The sequence below is a fragment of the Schistocerca serialis genome, unplaced genomic scaffold (assembly GCF_023864345.2).
Source record: "Schistocerca serialis cubense isolate TAMUIC-IGC-003099 unplaced genomic scaffold, iqSchSeri2.2 HiC_scaffold_1261, whole genome shotgun sequence".
Classification (NCBI taxonomy): Eukaryota; Metazoa; Arthropoda; class Insecta; order Orthoptera; family Acrididae; genus Schistocerca; species Schistocerca serialis.
Window position 1 is genome coordinate 1,010,563 of NW_026047471.1, and position 20,385 is coordinate 1,030,947.

The following is a 20,385-nucleotide window of genomic DNA, read 5'->3' on the forward strand; positions in this document are numbered from 1 at the left end:
GTGGCAATTAAGAGATATATAATTATACCAAATAAATTAATAAGAGATGTGTAGATACCCCATAGCACGCAAAACACATCAGAACACTGTTGCAAAAGCAACAAAAAAAGCTTGTCAGATTTAAGAGATTGCGAAATCCCCAAGAATGGCAAAGTTATACAGGACCTCGAAATTTAGCGCGGAATTCAATACGAAATGCTTTCAATAGTTTTCACAACGAAACTGTTTCGAAATCTGGTAGAAAACCCAAAGAGATTCTGCTCTTACGTAAAGTACACCAGTGGCAAGACGCTACCAATACTTTCATTCCGTGGTAACGATCGTAATCATACTAAATAGGTTTCTCCGAAATTCCTTCACCAAGGAAGACGAAGTAAATATTTCAGAATTATAATCAAAAAGTACTGCCAACATTAGTAACTTAACAGTAGATGTCCTCGGAGCAGCTTAAATCACTTAATGAAGGCAAGGCTTCCTGTTCTGATTGTAGACCGTCGGGTTCTTCTCAGAGTATGCTGATGCAATAGCTGCGTACTTGGCAGTCACGTTCAACCCCTCGCTCGTCGAAATATCCATACCTAAGGACTTGAAAGTAGTACGAGTCACACCAGCACTCAAGAAAGGACACAGGACTGATCCGCTCACTTACAGACCCACATCACTAACGTCTATTTGCGGTAGGATTTGGGAACATATACTGTCTTCGAACATTATGAATTACCCCGGGAAAAAAACTATTTACAGAAAAATAACGAACACTGAATCAGAAAGTTTCGTACTTTCGGAACACAGCTAGATCTTTATTCACAGTAAGTAATGAGTGCAATCGATAGACGATGTACCATTGATTTCTTATTTTTAGATTTCCGGAAGGCTTTCGACAACTTTCCTCTCAAGCGATTCCTGATCGAATTGCGTACCTATGGATTATCATATCAGTTGTGCTACTGAATTCGTGATTTTCTGTCAAAGGTCGCAATTCGTATAATTAACGGAAAGTCATTCAGTGAAACAAAAGTAATACCTGGTGTTCCACAAGGAAGTATTACAGGCCCTCTCCTGTTTTTGTTTTACGTAAACGATTTAGGAGATAATCTGAGTAGCACTCTTAGACTGTTTGCAGATGATGTAGTTATTCACCGTCTTGTAAGGTCATCAGACGATCAAAACCAATTGCAGGATGAGATAGACAAGATACCTGTATAGTGCGAAAAGTGGCAATAGATTCTAAATAATGAAATGTGTTAAGCCAGTCTCATGAGTGCTAAAAGGAATCAGCTAAATTTCGGTTACACGATAAATCACACAAACCTAAAGGCTGTAAATTAAACTTAATACTTTGGCATTTTACTTACAAATAACTTAAATTGGAAAGAACACACAGAGAATGTTGTGGAGAAAGCAAGTCAAAGACTGTTATTTATACAGAACACATAGAAAATATAACAGGTCTACGAAAGAAATTGCTTACATTGCGCTTGTCAAGTAAGGCCAGTTGTTTTATATTATCGCGAAACAGGGGAGAGAGTGCCAAGGATATGAAACACGTATTTGGCTGGCAATCATTAAAACATATACGTATTTTTAATCACCTACTTTCTCCTCAGAGTGTAAAAACATTTTAATAGCGCCCCCCCATATAGCGGAAAATGATCAGCACAATAAAATAAGAGAGATCAGTGTTCGCACGGAAAGATGTGAGTGTTTGTTATTACTGCGTGCTGTTCAAAAGTGAAACGATAAATAAATAGTTTTAAGGTGGTTCGATGAACCCCTTCCAGGCTCTTACTTGTGAACTGCAGAGTAATCATGTAGGTGTAAACACACTAAAAGTAGTTAATGAATGTTCTATCGGGCAGCAAAATAACTGAATATGACGAGAGTAGACGAGATATAAAATGCAGATTAACAACAGCATGAAAAGCGTTTAGAAAAACTGAAATTAGTTAATACTGAATTTTATATTTTCATTGGGTGCAGCCTTAAACGTAAATGAAATGTGGAGGATAAAAAATTCATATCAGAAGAAAATAGCCGGTTTTGAATATGGTTTTACAATTCAGTGCTGAAGATAAGATTTATATATCGGATAATAAGTGAAGAGTTACTGGACCGAAATAGAGGAAAAAAGAAATTCATAGTACGATACTACTAAAAGAAAGGACAAATTGGTAAGACTTATTTGAGACATCCAGAAACCATCAGTTTGATAATAGAGGGAAATGTGCGAAGTTAAAAATTGTAGAAGTTGATCAAGGCTTGACTGCAAGTACGCTGTTTCAAATGGATGTAGGTTGCAGCAATCCTACAAAAAGGAAAAGTCGTGAACAGAACAAATTAGCCGTGGAGAGTAACATCAAACCAATCTTCGAACTGAAGACCACAACAAAACTCACATCAGCGAATTGTGTGGATAAAGGTCGAATACTGTCATATTCATGGTGAACTTCATTCATTTGGAAATATTCTGAAAGTAAATACATGGCCGTTACTATGTCATACTTTTCACTAAGATCATTGTGGTGTCACCGCCAGACACCACACTTGCTAGGTGGTAGCCCTTAAATCGGCCGCGGTCCGGTAGTATACGTCGGACCCTCGTGTCGCCACTATCAGTGATTGCAGACCGAGCGCCGCCACACGGCAGGTCTAGTCTATAGACTCACTAGCACTCGCCCCAGTTGTACAGCCGACTTTGCTAGCGATGGTTCACTGTCTACCTACGCTCTCATTTGCCGAGACAATAGTTTAGCATAGCTTTCAGCTACGTCATTTGCTACGACCTAGCAAGGCGCCATATTCAGTTACTATGTCTTCTGAACAGATAATATTGTGACTCATGAACCGTCAAGAGCGACGTTCCTCATTAATGGATTAAAGTTAAGTATCAAACTAATTATGTACGCTTTCTGAATTCTAATTTCTTGTCATGTTCCAGACCTCACGTCAGTATAATTCTTCCCTCCTCACGCCAGCCTGCGTGAGCTAAAACGCGTGCATTCGGCCTCCTCCAGTAACACGTGTTGGCTCTTCAGCCAACACAACAATCATTACTTGGTGATGATCAAATTCTAAAGCGCAAAGACCAATGCAGAAATACAGTAACAACAAAGCTCTGCAGTGGATGTAGTGAGCAATTGGTTCAAACTACTACGTAATCACCAGAAGAGCTCTGCAGGCTAGCTCTCCTGAGCGATAAACGTCTGATTTTAGACATGTAAATAGAAATAGAGCAAATCTTTGCTAAACATTTTATTATTGCAGTAAAAGGAAGAAGAAGCATTGAGCAAGGCCTTGCCTTCCTATATTCAGAAAACTCTAGAACGTGTAACCACGAACGTCTCATCTGTTAAACGGATTTGGAATTTGATCCCACTCATTGCAACAATTTCTGAAAGAGTTGACTGGCTTTTTATATGTCCAGATACAGAGGAATACTTAGTTTTAGTGGAAAATCAAATCTCCCTTAACGCATTTGAATCTGTCGCCTTTTTCTAGGACATTGCGAATAATACGAGGGTTGTCCAGAAAGGAAGTTCCGATATGTCGCGAAATGGAAACCACAGTGAACACCAGAAATGTTTTATTTGCAACAGTTAGGTACACCTTCGACCTACTTCTCTACACAGTCGCCGCTCCAAATTCGAGTTTTCTCTTAGTGTTGTATCAACTTTCCAGTATCCTCGTCATAGAAAGCAGCCGCCTGTGCTTTCGGCCAGTTATCTCCACCGGTCTGCAACTCGTTGCCTGTGGAAAAATTTTGTCTTCACAGCCAGCTGTTCTCGTGAGCAGAGATGGGATTCAGGGGGAGCCAATTACGGACTGTATTGTGGGTGATCAAACACTTCTCATCGGAAACGCTGCAGTGTGCGGCCGAGAATTGGCATGAAGAAGGAACTGCTCGACAGTTGTGTTATGTGGGTTGCATGACACAGGCGAAATCTCTAACCAGGCCCTCATACATGGCGGAGATGCTATTCCCTATGCGTCTTTACGTGTTCACCGTTCACTCAAAACTGAAAAGTGCGACTCGACACGATCGACGGGCATATAGAGACACTGCCCAAGACATCTGTGCAAAGCTTTATCGGATTTTCCCAGTGGTTTCCATTTGGCGACTTTCTGGACAACCCTCGCATAAAGTCGAGTATCATACTGTGTAGTTGTATTTAACTTTGTCTGCTACTTCATTTACATTGTTTAATTGTAGATTAGCGCACACTTATTTTTATGCTTCTACCATGATAGGCAGAAGGGATCCCACACAGTACAACGAAAACTGCGATGTCTGTAAGTCATAAAAAATGCCCAATTTTATGATATGCGCACTGTGTTGTTATATGTAATGTTCTACACCGCATATCAGATTTCAGCTCATCGTCAGTGGACATTTCCCATTACACTACCAACTACCCAGATGTTTTATCCAGTATTTTCCCCGGTTTTGGTTCAAATGGCTCTGAGCACTATGGCACTTAACTTCTGAGGTCATCAGTCCCGTAGAACTTAGGACTACTTAAACCTGACTAACCTAATGACATCGCACACAGCCGTGCCCGAGGCAGGATTCATACCTGCGACCGTAACGGTCGCGCGTTTCCAAACTGTAGCGCCTAGAACCGCTCGGCCACCCCGGCCGCCTTTCCCGGTTTTGTCTGGGTTTACTTTTGACGGGTGAAAACCCATTCATTGTTTGACAGTTACGTTTTTTTCGTTTTATATTTGTGGCTAAAAGCCATTACTATCGGCTATGATATCTTCACGGGTAATCAGCCGAGTGGCATCGTCTTCTAGTCTCAACGTTTCAATGGACTGTGTATCCACGCAATCCATTGAAACGTTACGACTAGAAGACGACGCCACTCGGCTGATAACCCGTGAATACTTCATAGCTAAAATACGCAGAGAAACCCTGCAATCGCAACCATTACTGTCATCACAGTGGCAATAACACTATCGGATGAAAGTCATGAAGACATCTGTAACTGAATTGTGTAAACACTGTTCTCTGTATATTAACATAATAGCTGCATTGCGTTTTTCTGAAATAGAGAAAATAGCCCCGCGTTAACCTAAACAAATACTGAAAACCGCCTAAATATGACTGACAGACTGGCAGTATGCCAGACCAAGGGTCATCATTTCGGCTTACGGAATCGAATCACATCTGACCAACTACTTATCAATACAGAGCACTGCGTATTACACTACACTAGCATTCTACATTACCATTTAGCTACATAACTCTTATAAATACAACGTCACTAGTTACGTCTCAAAATTTAATTATACAATAGATGTAGACAAATACCAATGAAATCTGAAGGACCACCCGAAGGTGAGTTGAGACTTCTGCTGATGTTTGAGGATTCGCCTTCCCAGACCAGGATCTATACAATGGATTCTCCTTCTCAGATCGTCATATATCCAACAATTGCACGAGAAGTACAATGTTATATATTGGATAGGGATACCTGCAGCATCGTAATGTTTGAGCAACGGCATTTCAACATGCACTGCATAATTTCAAAGACATGAGCCTTACAATGAAAGTTCAGGACTTGTCTGGGCATTGGTACATTAGCTGATTTACTAGGCAGCCGAATCATCACCCTAACTACCGTTGGGAGCAGATTTCATATCAGCGGAAGATTTTTCTAGCAGATTATGTTTATTTGGTTTCTATGTCTGCTTCCCGGAACAGACAGACACATTTTCATTCCGACAATGGAGCCGATGTAATTGTTCTAGCCAAGAGCTTGCTAGTCTTGCGACTTCCGTCAAGAAAATGCAACAAATTGAATCATCGCAAACGTAGTGATAGACTGCACAACTTGCAGACTAGTCTTTCAAACCGTCTTAAGCGTAGATAGTTTACTGCCGACAGAGATCTCTTCTATATGTAGGACTTTTACTCTAGTACACTGGTTTCCCACAGGTGTTCTTCGAATTTTCTTATTTTTTTAAAAATTTATTATGATTTCTGTATTATTAGTTATGATTTAAAACTGAAGTAATCACTGAATAAAATAAGTTTAAATCTTTTTTTTTAATTCTATTATGCCTTATTGACTTTCAAAATAAACAAGACGCTCCATCATATTACCAGGATCCTCAAGGGGTTCCGTCAGAGGAAAAGTTTGGGAACCCTCGCTCTAGTCCAATAACAACAATCAGGTTTCGTGTTAAAGGCAGGAAACTGCCCTTATAGCCAGCGAAAGTTACTCTTGATAAGTAGGGCTGTGTTTGAGCATGATGCGAACTGTTGGAACAGTTTATATGATAGTTCTGGAAATATCGAGTTCTGGTGGATCTTTCGATTTGTCTGCGATCTGGTTACCATTGTCCACAGCCTGTCTTAATGTTTTTCATGCACTGTGGATTTTAACAACACGCATAACTATGAAAGACTAACTACAATGTTTTTAGTGTGCAGGACATACGTAAAAGAGGCAGATAATAAATAGGAGACAGCAACCATGAGTCTGTCCATTTCTCAGATTTCGTTCGTCCTGCAATCTAGTGACGTATGTTGGTATTCTCTGCAAGAGTTGTTTTGTTCTATTCTCTCGACAGCGTTGGCAGCCAATCTACCATTATATATTTAATTTATTTGGCATTTAATACTTACACAAGTTCCTTCCTTGTTTCATCTGAATGATCGAAACTTGTTCTGAAACGGATTAAAGTCTGGTAACGTGTTTGCCCATTATTGTAATACACAAATAGGGACTGAAATGCTGTTTCGCAGCCCACTTGACAAATCATTGTTCCCCCATAACCAAATAAAACATTGTACATATTGTTCACTTTAATTTTTGTAGGACTACATTCTCGCGTTTGTTCGTTAACTTTAATTAAAGAGCAGCATGAATATTTATACTGTATATGCATACATAACAGTGCTGTATGAGAACTCACACTGCAAATTTGTTCAAATACAATAGCGATTTGTGCAAAGATAAGATTTAATGCTATTTCCTTCTGAGTTTCAGGACGTTGTCAGATTTTAAGTAGAGTCGTAGTTTCTCGCATATCCCTTGTACTGGCTCCGCTAGAGTAGGTCTCACTTAATTGTTCGAGTTTCTGAAGCTACCAAATTGCTTGGATATTGATTGGTACGTTCCCTCCAGTGTTCTAAATAGTCGCAGACATTTCCTATGAGATTACGATTGGGTGATCTGGTCAGTCGAAGTGCGATGTGTCGCCTGCTTGTTCACCAAATCAGGATCGTATGCGTTCGTCCCAGTGAACAAGATTGTTGTCGTATAGAATGTCAAGTGCAGACAGCACATTCGTTATGAGGTTGCAGAGAAAAGCGCCACATTTGCTCACCAAGATGTAGAAATAATCAGCATGATTCGTGTTCATGGAAACCTGATTGAAGTCAAAGTTTGAAAAGCACACCCAAAACATCACAGAACCACCTCCGGCCTCAACTAAACTGATGAGCCAAAACATTATGATCATTGCCCACCGCGAGGTTGAGGGCCCCCTGGTGGTTTTCCTGGCACGTGACGTAGTAAGGAACGAGTGTAAGCGCAAGAGAGACGAACGGGCAGTCATTATAGCGAAGATATGGGCCGAAAATGCGGAAATCCACTGATATAAGCGGTTTTTGACAAAGGACATATGGTTATACCCCTGTGGCTGGAAACGATATCTCTGAAACGGGGAAGCTGGTGGCCTGTTGCCGTACTACTGTTGTGAGCACCTGTGGAAAGTAGTTGAAGGAGGTGAAATAACGAGGGCCATATGGTATTGAAAGACCACATCTCACAACAAAACTTAGAGGTCGAAGGATGACCGCCGTGTAATCCAGGATAGGCAGCGATCTGTGGCAGATGTGACGAGAGAGTACAATGCTGTTGCAGGCGTAAGAGTTTTGGAGCACAACATTCAAAGCCTGTTGTTGAACACGGAAAACCAGATCACACGACCCCTACGTGTTCCTGTGCTGATCCAACGGCATCTTCAGTTATGACTGCAGTGGGCACAGGATCACAGAGTTTTCACTGGATCAATAGAAACGTGTCGGCTGTCGAATGAATCGCATTTTAGTGAACTCACACTGGTGTCTTGGCCAGCAAATGTGCCTGTTCTGTATCCATTGGAACACATAATGGACCCAGTTGCATACCCATAAACCACCATCCTGTAATTTGTGTGATTTGCTTGACCTGTGCCTAGACATCTAGTGCCCCACACATACTTCTGGAATTCAATCAAGGACTTGTAGAATCCATCACAGGCAGAATCTCGGCCGTCCTATGTTTCAGAAGTGGAACAACACGCTATTAAACAGGAGGTCATAATGTTTTGGCTTATGGGTGTACATCCTCTACATATTGAGGATGAAACTCCTCACTGGGTCGTCGGTGACCCCGACGCCTTGTATCGTTTGAAATGAGGCAGAGCACATAGTGACTGCAGTCAGCTACTGTCCAATATCTGTATGGTTCATCCCATCGAAGACGTGCAGCTTGGTGTGCCGCTGTGAAATCAGCATGAATATTTATACTGTATGTCCATACATAACGGTACTGTATGAGAATCCATACTGCATTTGGGAGGTACTCACCTCGAAACTGCGTACCATTCATTTCGCAGTGTAAACTGGTGGATACGGAATGCATTCCCTTAAAGCAGCAACACCGGTCGGGTTTCAGAGCGATTGTCATTGACAAGGCATGACACTTGCCTACAGCTGGTTAGGATTTCCTTACAGCCACTGTCATAATACCATACTAGCGAACGCAGCAATGCTTCGCACTCGCTAAACACCGGGTGGTTATAATTACTGTGAAGCTGCTCACAGAGGTCCAGTGTGGACAGAAATTATCGCATGGCAGCGAAACGTAGTAGATATTCTAATGCGTTAAAGCGGAATCGATTTGCGCTGGCAAATATTAGTTCCAGTATTGGCCACCAGGGGCAAATCTGGTGCTGTGAATGCAACAAAGACATATAGAAATGTTTCCATGTGTAACGGATTAGGAACTGGATGTAGATATAAAAGGTCAAGTGAGAATATTGTTCATGTTATTATTAACCGTCGTCTACATTCTTTGTTCAGTATGCGCACTGGAGACGTCGACGAGATGCTGTATAGTGCAAGATTTGCACCTCGTGGCAAAAGTTGGAACTAATTTTTTACACCGTATATCCGTTCAAGCACTGGCGGCTGAAGACTTCTGTCGTAAGGTCACCCTCATTCTGCCAACACCCTTGTCAAAGAGGGCGGAGGAGCGACAGAAGTTCAGGGCACTCTCTTGTCCTTGATGTGGAAACTGCCCCTAATGGCGGAAGAACCAGCACTGATCAACGACTTGATGATGCAGAAGGCAATGGAAGCCGCTGCATTAAAGACACATAACGTGTATCCACAGTATATGTGGCCTGTAACTGAAAACGTGTCATGATGATCTCTCCATCGACAAAAGATTCCGGAATAGACCTCCGCTCGGATCTCCGGGAGGGGAGGTGACCATGAGAAAAAAATTCAATAACCAACGAAAGGATAACTTTCTACGGGACGGGACGTGGAAAGACAGAACCTTGAACGCGGTAAGCTAGAAAATCTGAAAAGAGAAATGCAAAGGCTTAATGTAGATATAAGAGGAGAAAGTCAGATGAAATAGAAAGAAGACAGGGATTTTTGGTCAGATGAGTACAGGGTAATGTCAACAGCAGCAATGATATAACGGGAGTAGGATTCGTTATGAATAGGAAGGAAAGACAGAGATTGTATTATTGTGAACAGTTCAGTGATAGGGTTAATCTTATCAGAATCGACAGGAGACCAACGTTGACGACGATAGTTCAGGTATACATGTCGACGTCCCGAGCTGAAGATGAAGAGAGAGAGGAAGTCTATGAGAATACAGAACGAGTAATTTAGTATGTAAATGGAGATGAAAGTCTAACAGTTATGTGGGACTGGAATGCAGTTCTAAGGGAAGGAGTAGAAGAAAAGGTTACAGCAGAATATGGGCCTCGGACAATGAAAAATACTAATTGAGTTCCGTTATAAATACCAGCTAGTAATAGCGAATACTCTGTTCAGGAATTCTAGAGCAGGAGGTATACTTGGAAAAGACCAGGCGATACGGGAAGATTTAAGTTAGATTACATCATGGTCGGATAGAGATTCCAAAATCAGATAATGGATTGTAAGGCGTACCCAGGAGTAGATACAGAATCAGGTATCACAATGCAGTAGTTATTAAGAGTACGCTGAAGTTTAAGAGATTTGCCAGGAGTAATCAACATGCAAAGAAGTGCTATACGGAAGTACTAAGGAATTTTGAGATACGCTTGAAGTTCTCAAAGGCTACGGATACAGCAATAACGAGTAACTAAGTAGGCACTACGGTTGAAGAGGAATTGACATTTCTAAAAAGGGAAAGAAAAGCATAGGTACAAAGAAGGTAACGGCGAAGAACATGGGTAACAGAATAAATACTTCAGTTGATCTATGAAAGAAGAAAGTACAATAATTTTTAGGGAAATTCAGAAATACAAGTCGCTGAGGAATGAAATAAACTGGAAGTGCAGGGAAGCTAAGATTAAATGGTGGCTTGAAAAATGTGAAGAAATCTAAAAAGCAATAATTGTCGGAAGGACTCACTCAGCGTACAGGGAAGTCAAAACAACCTTCGGTGAAATTAAAAACAAGGGTAGTAACATTAAGACTGCAGCGGGTGTTCCACTGTTAAATGCAGAGGAGAGAGCGGATAGGTGGATAGAGTACATTGAAGGCCTCTAAGAAGGGAAGATTTGTCTGACGTGATAGAAGAAGAAACAGGAGCCGATTTAGAAGAGATACAGGATCAAGTGTTAGAATCAGAATTTAAGGGAGCTTTGGAGGACTTAAGAACAAATAAGGCAAAGGGATAGATAATATTCCATCAGAATATGTATGGGAGAAACAATTAGTGCAATACTTCGAATACTCTACTGATGGGACAAAAGCAATGGCATTTAGAGGAAGTGAATATAAAAAATCCAAAATTGTACTTTGTGACAAGGAAAGAAAACAAGGAAAAAGTTTTAATTATCTTGGTAATCAAATAAGTTACCTGTAATAACAAGATTAGTATAAAAAATTGTATAGTTCCAAATATACAGAACTATCAAAAAAATAAGACGAAGAAAGAAACACTACGGCAGTGAGAGCTAGACCCTTCTCAGAAATATGAGGTTCAAGCATCTGAAATGAGATTCCTAAGAGCTGCTAACAAACGCACAATATTAGATAAAATTAAGGAAATTAAGATATTCGAAAGGAGTTAAAAGTTGAACGAATGAAAGATCGAATAGATGGAACAGAGACAATCGAAGAATTATAACAGAAGAATGTCAAAATAGTGATTACCATGCAGCAAGCCATGAAATGTGCACGGTGTGCGAAACGAAGTATAGAAAAATCTTAGGAGAGAGTGTAGATGTATTTATAGTTGGTCATTGTAGCACTGAAACCTCAAATCTCTCCCCAGAGTCAGGTATGGACTGTTAGTGCTTACGAGTCTGCGTGTGACATTCTAGACGTTTCAGTACGTTTGAGAGTTTATAATGGAAATAGAATTGATGTCAGATCGGACACCGAAGAGAAATGTAGGCCGACCTAAATATTTCCTGATAATGTTTTGTCTTGGGAATAGACATCTACGCAGTCCTAAAAACACGTGTGGCGATGAGGTGCGGTTGACGTAAACATTTTCGTCATCTCCTTTAACTAAATATGTTTAAAATCAATTAACAGAAAACGGTACTGAACCTACTGGACGCCTTTTGCACTATATCGTTAAGAAAAGGAAGGGCCATTATGTTGGGCACGTTCCAAGGCAATCTAGTGAAACTGTCAAACTTCTACGGAAGCAACCATGTTTCTAAAAATAATGTGATGCTACTTTGTATATTACTTCATATTGTGAAAAAAGTCGTTTTAGATTACGACAATGAAAAAAAAACAGAGGCAAATTGGAAGTCACCAGTGTGCAGTGGATCCGGCATGTCACATTAGACGTGCCCCGCGTTAACTCATTATACAAGCAAGCGAAGCTTCGCCATGAAATTATCCGAATCGCACGGAAATCTTTAGATATCGTGGAGATGTTCGGGCAAACGAATTTTTAGTTTCAGAAAATTTGGATGATTTATTCAAAGGAAAGAGTTCTACAAATTGAGCAGGTCAATAACACGTTGATTCACCTCTGGAATTTGTGGAAACAGTTATTCAGCTAGACATCGATTGACAAGAATTGCTGATGTCCTCCTGAAGGACAAAGTGCCAGAGTCTGTCCAATTTGTGCGTTATATCGTCAAAATCCCGAGCAGGTTGCAGGCCCGTGCCCATAATGCTCCAAATGTTCTCTGTTTACAAGAGATCCGGTGACCTTTATGGGCAAGGTACGGTTCGGTAAGTACGAAGAAATGCAGCTGAAACTCTCGCCATGCGAAGACGGACGTTATCTTGCTGCAATGTAAGCCTAGGATGGCTTGCCATGAAGTAAAACAAAAAGGGGGTGCAGAATGTCGTCGACGTGCCGCAGTAGTGCAAGAGCGCTGCGGATGACAACCAAAGCGGTGCTGCTACGAAATGAAACCCATACTATCTTTCCAGGCTGATATCCCACTACTGTCTGAGGCATCTGTCGACACGTCTTCCCTGATCATCGGGGCTAATTCTAAGCGGGACTCATCACTGAAGACAATTCTATTAAAGTCAATGAGATTCCAGGCCGACGACATGCCTGGAGACGCCCAGGAAAGCAGTAGGATACGAACTTGATTGTCGCCCGCCATGCATCCAGGAGGAATGATGTGGGGTGCCATTTCTTTTCACAGGTTGATCCCATCGGTTGTCATCTGAGGCACCCTTACAGCACAGCAGTACGTCGACGATATCCTATGACACGTTGACACGTTTCGTTGCCCCTCATAGTAGGCCCTAATGGGCTTACATTTCAGCAAGATAATTCCCGCCCGCACACGGCGACATTTTCAACTGCTTGTCTCCGTGGTTAGCAAACCCTATCTTGGCTATGAAGATCGATAGATCTCTCCCGATTTAGGAACGTTTGGAGCATTATAGGCAGGACTCTCCACTTATCTTGGAATTTTGACTTCGCCGGCCCGGGTGGCCGAGCGGTTCTAGGCGCTACAGTCTGGAACCGCGCGATCGCTACGGTCGCAGATTCGAATCCTGCCTCGTGCATAGATGTGTGATGTCCTTACGTTAGTTAGGTTTAAGCAGTTCTCAGTTCTAGGGGACTGATGCCCTCAGAAGCTAAGTCGCAGAGTGCTCAGAGCCATTTGAACCATTTTTTGAATTTTGACTTTATAAGCGCCAATTGGACAGAATTTGTCACTATAGCCCTCAGGATCATCCAGTTTTTCTGGAACTGTGATAACTTGTTTGTCTGTACGTGTACATCACGTTTAACCATTTCCGTCCCATTGAGATAATTCCTTCGTGGTGTATCGCTTTTTTTTTGCCTTAGAGAGAATTTCATTGGGTATCCCCGCCAGTCTACTGTACGTCGGACGAGGAATTGTTCGCGGTCGTGAGCAACAGGGATGCGCACCGTACTTGGCGTAAGTGTTGCGTACATTGGGCAGTGCCTTTGGAGTCTCATATTTCCTGATTCGAGCTCGCGGATTCCGAATCTAGTATTCTGCTAGCTCTCGCGTGGATGCTTGTTTGCTTCGGACTGCGCTTGCTTGCATTCGTGTGTGAATACTTGACGCTGCACGCTCTTTTATTCCGTGTTTGTCGCTTACCGTGCCTTCGAACTCACAGCCCGCCGGCTTGGTTGACACTCGCGGTTTGTTGACGGGCGCCACGCGTCGTAACGCACGTCGCTTATTCTGAGCGTGTTTGTGAACTTTGTCATTTTCGCTAGGTGAGAGATAACTCTTTGTAATTCTACGAGTTAAAAGCTGTCATCTATTTACACTAAAACAGTATTAACACCTCTCCCCTTGTGCCCTTCCTGTTGCGATCTGTGTCTGTCACTACTATTCCTGGTTAAGATAGTTTTACAAAAGTTTGTGGAGCTTGCAGATCGTTGTACTTTACGACAGCTCCGACTGCAATTAACATAAATGAATTAAATCAATTTCTCCCCCATCTCCCACCCACGATGTGTACAATGCGGTGACAGATTTCAGTGTACTGTCACAAATAATTAATGTCTCTGTGCACTTGCTGATCAAAATTTAATTAAAATGGTCACGTCCTCCTGTCAGATTTGATATAAAGCACAACATTTTAATTTGAACGACTGTATCTATGAAATTACCCGTCGACTCACTTTTCTCTTTATAGCTGACTGGAACAACCAATACTGCACGCACGTAGTCTATACCACAGCTACTCCTACAACACAGTTAGTAGGTTACAATTAAATACATAAATAGATATGAATTCCAAAATACTACGGTGTAGCTAAATGTTGGTTGTTGTTAGTAAATATAGAGACAAGTACATAAGTTATAACACGAAGATAGATCTTTTTCTCGGTCTAATACTTCACAGTGGATTTGGTTCCTACTGATTTCATTACTGGAGGCTATTTACTGACATATGGTCGCTTCTTCTAAAATACCGTTGCTTGTAACTACTTCTTTCCTCTCGGACGTCTTCAACAATTGCGATTCCTCTTCTACGTTGATTTCTGAAAAAGAGAATCTTCTCTCTGGGGTATAGTAATTTCTGGCAACAATGGTGCCATGTCTCCTAGCCAGTTTGACTCTCTCCTGTGGATAAAAAGCTGCGTTCTCCATTTCACCAAACTGTCCCTGATTTCTTCCAAATTTCTCCTCCTTTCACCACTACTGAAACTCCGCTTCCTTCAACAAATTAAATGAATTTCTTACGATACTGCTCTGCTCTCTAACGCCAGTCATCTTAATACTGCAGAGTCCCGTCCTGAACCGATTCGCTCATCAACTGTCAACTCCTCTCTTTCAGATTTATATTACACAAAAGATAATATTCCTTATCCAGCTGAATCTTCCAGAACTAGGGAGTCAATATACATATGTGCGTTGAAACTGAAACTATAGCTCAAGCAACACCACTTACAATTTCTCATTACAAGTTGACAAACACTATCACTAAATATAAAGTAGCTAAATTTACAAGAAAGAAAATGTATTTAAAGGTATGCAGTGTTTACAATGCATCCCTATGAAGTATTTAGTGGGGGTGAGGCTGTTACTTATTCATCTAAGTGGCTAATGTAAGTCCATTACAACACCTCTCATCTTATGTATTCACACAGTACATATATCGAGAAGCATTTGAATGTCTCAAAGAACCTATAGCCTCTCTTCTCCGTGCTATAGTAGCTTTGGTTGCGGACCACAAAGACACATCTTCAGCATATCGCTTAAGCTCTGAGATTCGCCACCCAATCATTCTGCTTGGAAGGGGAATCAGTAAGGCACGAATGCCCTGTAGACAGTATTCGCTTCCTCCTATTGCAATAAATGTGCTCTGCCTTCCTGCTTGCTACTGTACGGACATGCCAAACTGTTTAGAGCAGGCGATTTGTTTTGTGATATTTAAGTGGACACACTCAAGCGACTTCGTCCAGGCTTATGGTGAGATGGTTGCTGGCTTGCGCTGCCTTTGCACAGTTATACATTATGTGGTTTTTCAGATTTATTGATGAGAGATATTTTGGAATTGCATTTCATGTGAGCAATGTTAGTTCTTTTTTCCGCTTCGCAACTTCGTCGGAATACGTGGGAATCCGTGTCCATTTTTTGATTAGTCATCCAGATCTACAAGTTGTTTATCTCATTACTTTTTCACCTATTAAATATTATGGACATTAAGATAAATATAGGACTTTCATGAAAGTCACGTGGTCTGTTGAAGGGCACTTGTATGTAAGACATAAGACTTTGTATTCATTTCCTTCACAATACATAAGTGCTTATTCAGTATTTATATAACCTGCCTCTCTTACGAAGTTGTTTTTCATTCTTCTGATCTTTGTTCAAATCACCACATGTTCACAATGACGAAGATGTCGATATTCAAATACCATACGAGCTCACTTCAATTTCTTAGCAGTTTTAGAATATAGTGTGCAATTGCATTTGCCTCGCACGAACACCCCAGCGAGCGTTCCATTCATATAGATGGAGGAATAGGTATATAAGATATATCGGAAGCTCATGGTTTCAATTTATTTTGGTTCAGCTAATATTAATACCCTTTTCATTATTCCGTTGTGCTATGAGAAAGCTCATGGTCACTATAGCATATAAGGTGATGCAGGAAAATCGCGTTTTGTTCACTTGTGGGCCATATTTCATACAGAGATGCATGTTTTTATGGCATTAAAACCAGAATCACAGTATATTATGAACACACAGATTATAATTTAATTTCCTGGGTATTTTAAAGTGACTGCCCTTGATCCTAGATAGAATTAGCCACTATTTTAGGCAGTAAGAATAGACCACGAAAACGTAGTAAAACTTGTTGGATCTTTTAATATCCTATAGAATATTTCCATGAGGCAATTACAGTTTAAATTATGACATCCCGTTCACATTTTCAATGTATTCCTCAATGCACTTTCCATTTTTAAGGCTGCTTCTACTTTCGTCACAATTTTCTGGTTGACTGCAAAGGTATCGTGAGGACGATACCGTTGTCCACCACAATCTAATCGACAACAGTAACAGCAACCCCCGGTCGCTATGGATGATAAATATCAAACTTGGCGTAACATGTAATATAAATCAAAACATTAGCATTAATGTTCTCAGGAACGTAAAGACATAGGTAAACAGTTCGTGTAGGTCAAAAGAAACTTGTACCATTAACATCATAAACTGCCTTACGAACATCACGTCGAATGTGAGGAATAAGATATCGCAGCAGAATGACACATAGTAGATACACAGTCTGTGAGAAACAGAAGGGTCAGTATCAAAGCCGGAAATGCGTTAAACTCACAATTCCTTTTAGATGTTTGTGTTAAGCTCATAATTAGTTTAGAGAAATTAGGATGAATGACAATTATTAAAATTTTTGCGATTTGCATAATTATGAAATTTCCAAAATTTCGTGCTTTGAATTTGAAGTTGATTACAGTACTATTATAAAAAGCTGCTTCTCTGGACCGGCTTCGATTCATTCACTCTGAAGACAAACCCTTCTTGCGCGCGCTTTTGTCTACTGTTCTGAGTGTTTTTCCATTAGAACGATTGAATAAGCGTATCTCCAAGACGTTTCACTCTAATTGGAAATTCTGACGTTAAAACCAGTAAAGCCACTCCGTCAGATAAGAATATCGCTCTCATTCGAAAGAACGCTTGCGTCTAAAGTAGCCATGTAAAAAAATTACAGCAGTGAAATTTTGACCCAGCGTTATAAATAATTTCCAACATCATATAAAACTATACAGGCGGATTATTTCCCGCTGCTTGTATCTTCTCACAAACTACAGAAAAGAGCCTATTTTTTCCACTTTTTCTGGCAGCTAGGTACTTTTGCTGAAAACCGTTGCCTCGATACTTAGCAACCTTAGCCTCTGCAACACGACGGTCCGTCCTTGTGTTACATACATTCTTCCATTCTCTCACAAAATATGCGCAAAGATCACCATATTACGGTTAGAATGCACGAAGTACTGTTTTAAAAAAATATTTCCCAAAAAGTTATTTTAAAAAAGTACCGTAGTAAGCATTGCTAACTAGTTCCGAGCGTGTATTCATTATGAAGTGCACAGTAGATGTGGATACGTCATCCTCGTAACTAGCGTAAAAAGTTTACGAATAATCATCCTTCCGTCACAGAAGTTGTAAACTTCCAGCAAGATATTGTACTCACATGAAAATGGTAGCTCATATCTTGTTAGAAAATGTCAAAAATGCCAGACAACGTAAGAAATATTTTAAACATTGGTCGATTTTTTGAGGTTCGCAAGGATGTAGCTGGGAAGTTATTCTTCGTCAGCGGAGAGTATTAGACAAACAAGAGAAAGAAAATACCGCTAGCGAATGAAACATTGTCACTCTGACCATAGTAATTTACCGACGTTCAAGGAGATCATTGGACTTAGATGAAAATACTAACGCTTCAGTCTACTATGATAGGCGGCATCTAACCTGAAAATTATTAGAGGTTACTATTTGTGACCTTTCAACCAAAGTGTATCATGTGAACTACATCACAAGGTTAAAATATACACAATAGGATACTGCATACCTAATGCAAAAACCGTAATAATCAGCGTTTAACAATTTTTGTACAACAGTTTTGTAATAGGTAACCGCTATACTCAATCAATGGTGATTAGAAACGGTGTTTTTGTTGTTTAAAGTAATCAGAATGGACATTGAAATGCCTGCAGAAAATTGCTCTGATTAAATTGTCCATTTTCTTTCTCTATTAGTATTGACCCATAAAAATACTATTACAGCGTGATCTGAATAACTGAATAACTCATCGCAAGAAACACTTACTAAGCGCAACGGTTAAATTATGCTTAGGGAACGCTGAATTCACTTTAATAATTAAGCTCCCAATTTGGGATGGTATGCAGCTGCTTCTAGCCGATTTTTGACCCAATACACCTAACCACTTAGGTAACGTCGCACAATTTGATATGGACTCCAAACCACTACGCAACTTGACGTTTTTCACATAATGTCATATAATGTCATTTCCAGAGCCGCCTCAGAGGTGAAAGAAATTTTTGAATATTTTTTGCACTGAAGATCGATGTCTTACTACCGCAAGTAAAATCCGATAATAAATGATAATTGTATATTTTTCGTGCCAGACACAATGGAAACTTTATTTTGAAGCTTTATTCAGTTTACCAAAAACGCTCGCATCTATTTTCATCCTATGTTTATTTGTTTTGGTTCAAATGGCTCTGAGCACTATGGGATTCAACACCTTAGGTCATAAGTCCCCTAGAACTTAGAACTACTTAAACCTAACTAACCTAAGGACATCACACACACCCATGCCCGAGGCAGGATTCGAACCTGCGACCGTAGCAGTCCCGCGGTTCCGGACTGCAGCGCCAGAACCGCACGGCCACCGCGGCCGGCTTTATTTGTTTTACCTTCCATCCAGTCGATGTCTTTAATTCCCCTAAATTTAAACACTCATAGAAGTGGTTCAAAGATTATATTTTTAATTTATGCTGTTTACCTTTTTATGTGTAATTATACATTATTTCAGTCTGAAATTCAGATATCCTGCCATTGCTTCCGTATTATGTTCTTACACTTACTGATGTTAACTTGCACTGAGTAACAGAGGTCAATTTCACTTTGGTAAATTTTCTTATGTCTTGAACACAGTTTAGGCATTTCCTCATTTGCAAAGGCTACAAACTACGACACGAAACTGGTATCAGAAAATAAGAAAATATATATATTGCATTTCGCCATTCCTAAGAGACATAGTACAACGACTAGCACGTGGATCTCTACCTTACGAGTGTTATGTCAACCATATGAAACTTCATTAGATACATTGTATCACGTCAACGTTCTCAATCACGAGACAAGTGAAAACCACAACCAAGGATCGAAAATTAATAAACAGCAAGAACACGCTGATTAGGGGCCAGACACGACTCGCGCCCATTACCTTGTCTTCTACCTTCCAAGCTTCACAGAAGCTCTCCTGCGAACCTTGCAGAACCAGCACTCCTGAAAGAAATGATATTGCGGAGACAGGGCTTAGCCACAGCCTGGTGGTTGTTTCCAGAATGAGATTTTCACTCTGTAGCGGAGTGTGCGCTGATATGGATCTTCCTGGCAGAAAACTGTGTGCCGGACCGAGACTCGAACTCGGGACCTTTGCCTTTCGCGAGCAAGTGCTCTACCAACTGAGTTACCCAAGCACGACTCAAGCCCCGTCCTCACAGCTTCTGCCAGTACCTCGTCTTCTACCTTCCAAGCTTCACAGAAGCTCTCCTGCGAACCTTGAAGAACTAGCATTCCTGAAAGAAAGGATATTGGGGAGACATGGCTTAGCCACATCCTGGGGGATGTTTCCAGAATGAGGGCGGGGCGTGAGTCATGCTTGGGTAGCTCAGATGGTAGAGCACTTGCCCGCGAAAGGTCCCGAGTTCGAGTCTCGGTCCGGCACACAGTTTTAATCTGCCAGGAAGTTTCAGGACCAACACACTTGTGCGGGCTTTTCTACTGTGGGCCTAAATTACACCTGCTGTTTCGTTTCCACTGGCGTTTGAGCCTCTGCTATTATAAGCAATCATTTATTACGCCGTTTTGATAATAAAGACAGTCCACCACCTTCCATGCAATAAGCGTTAACACCTATTTACAAGGTATACGTGACAATACCAGTCTTCTTTAATTATTCATGTATAC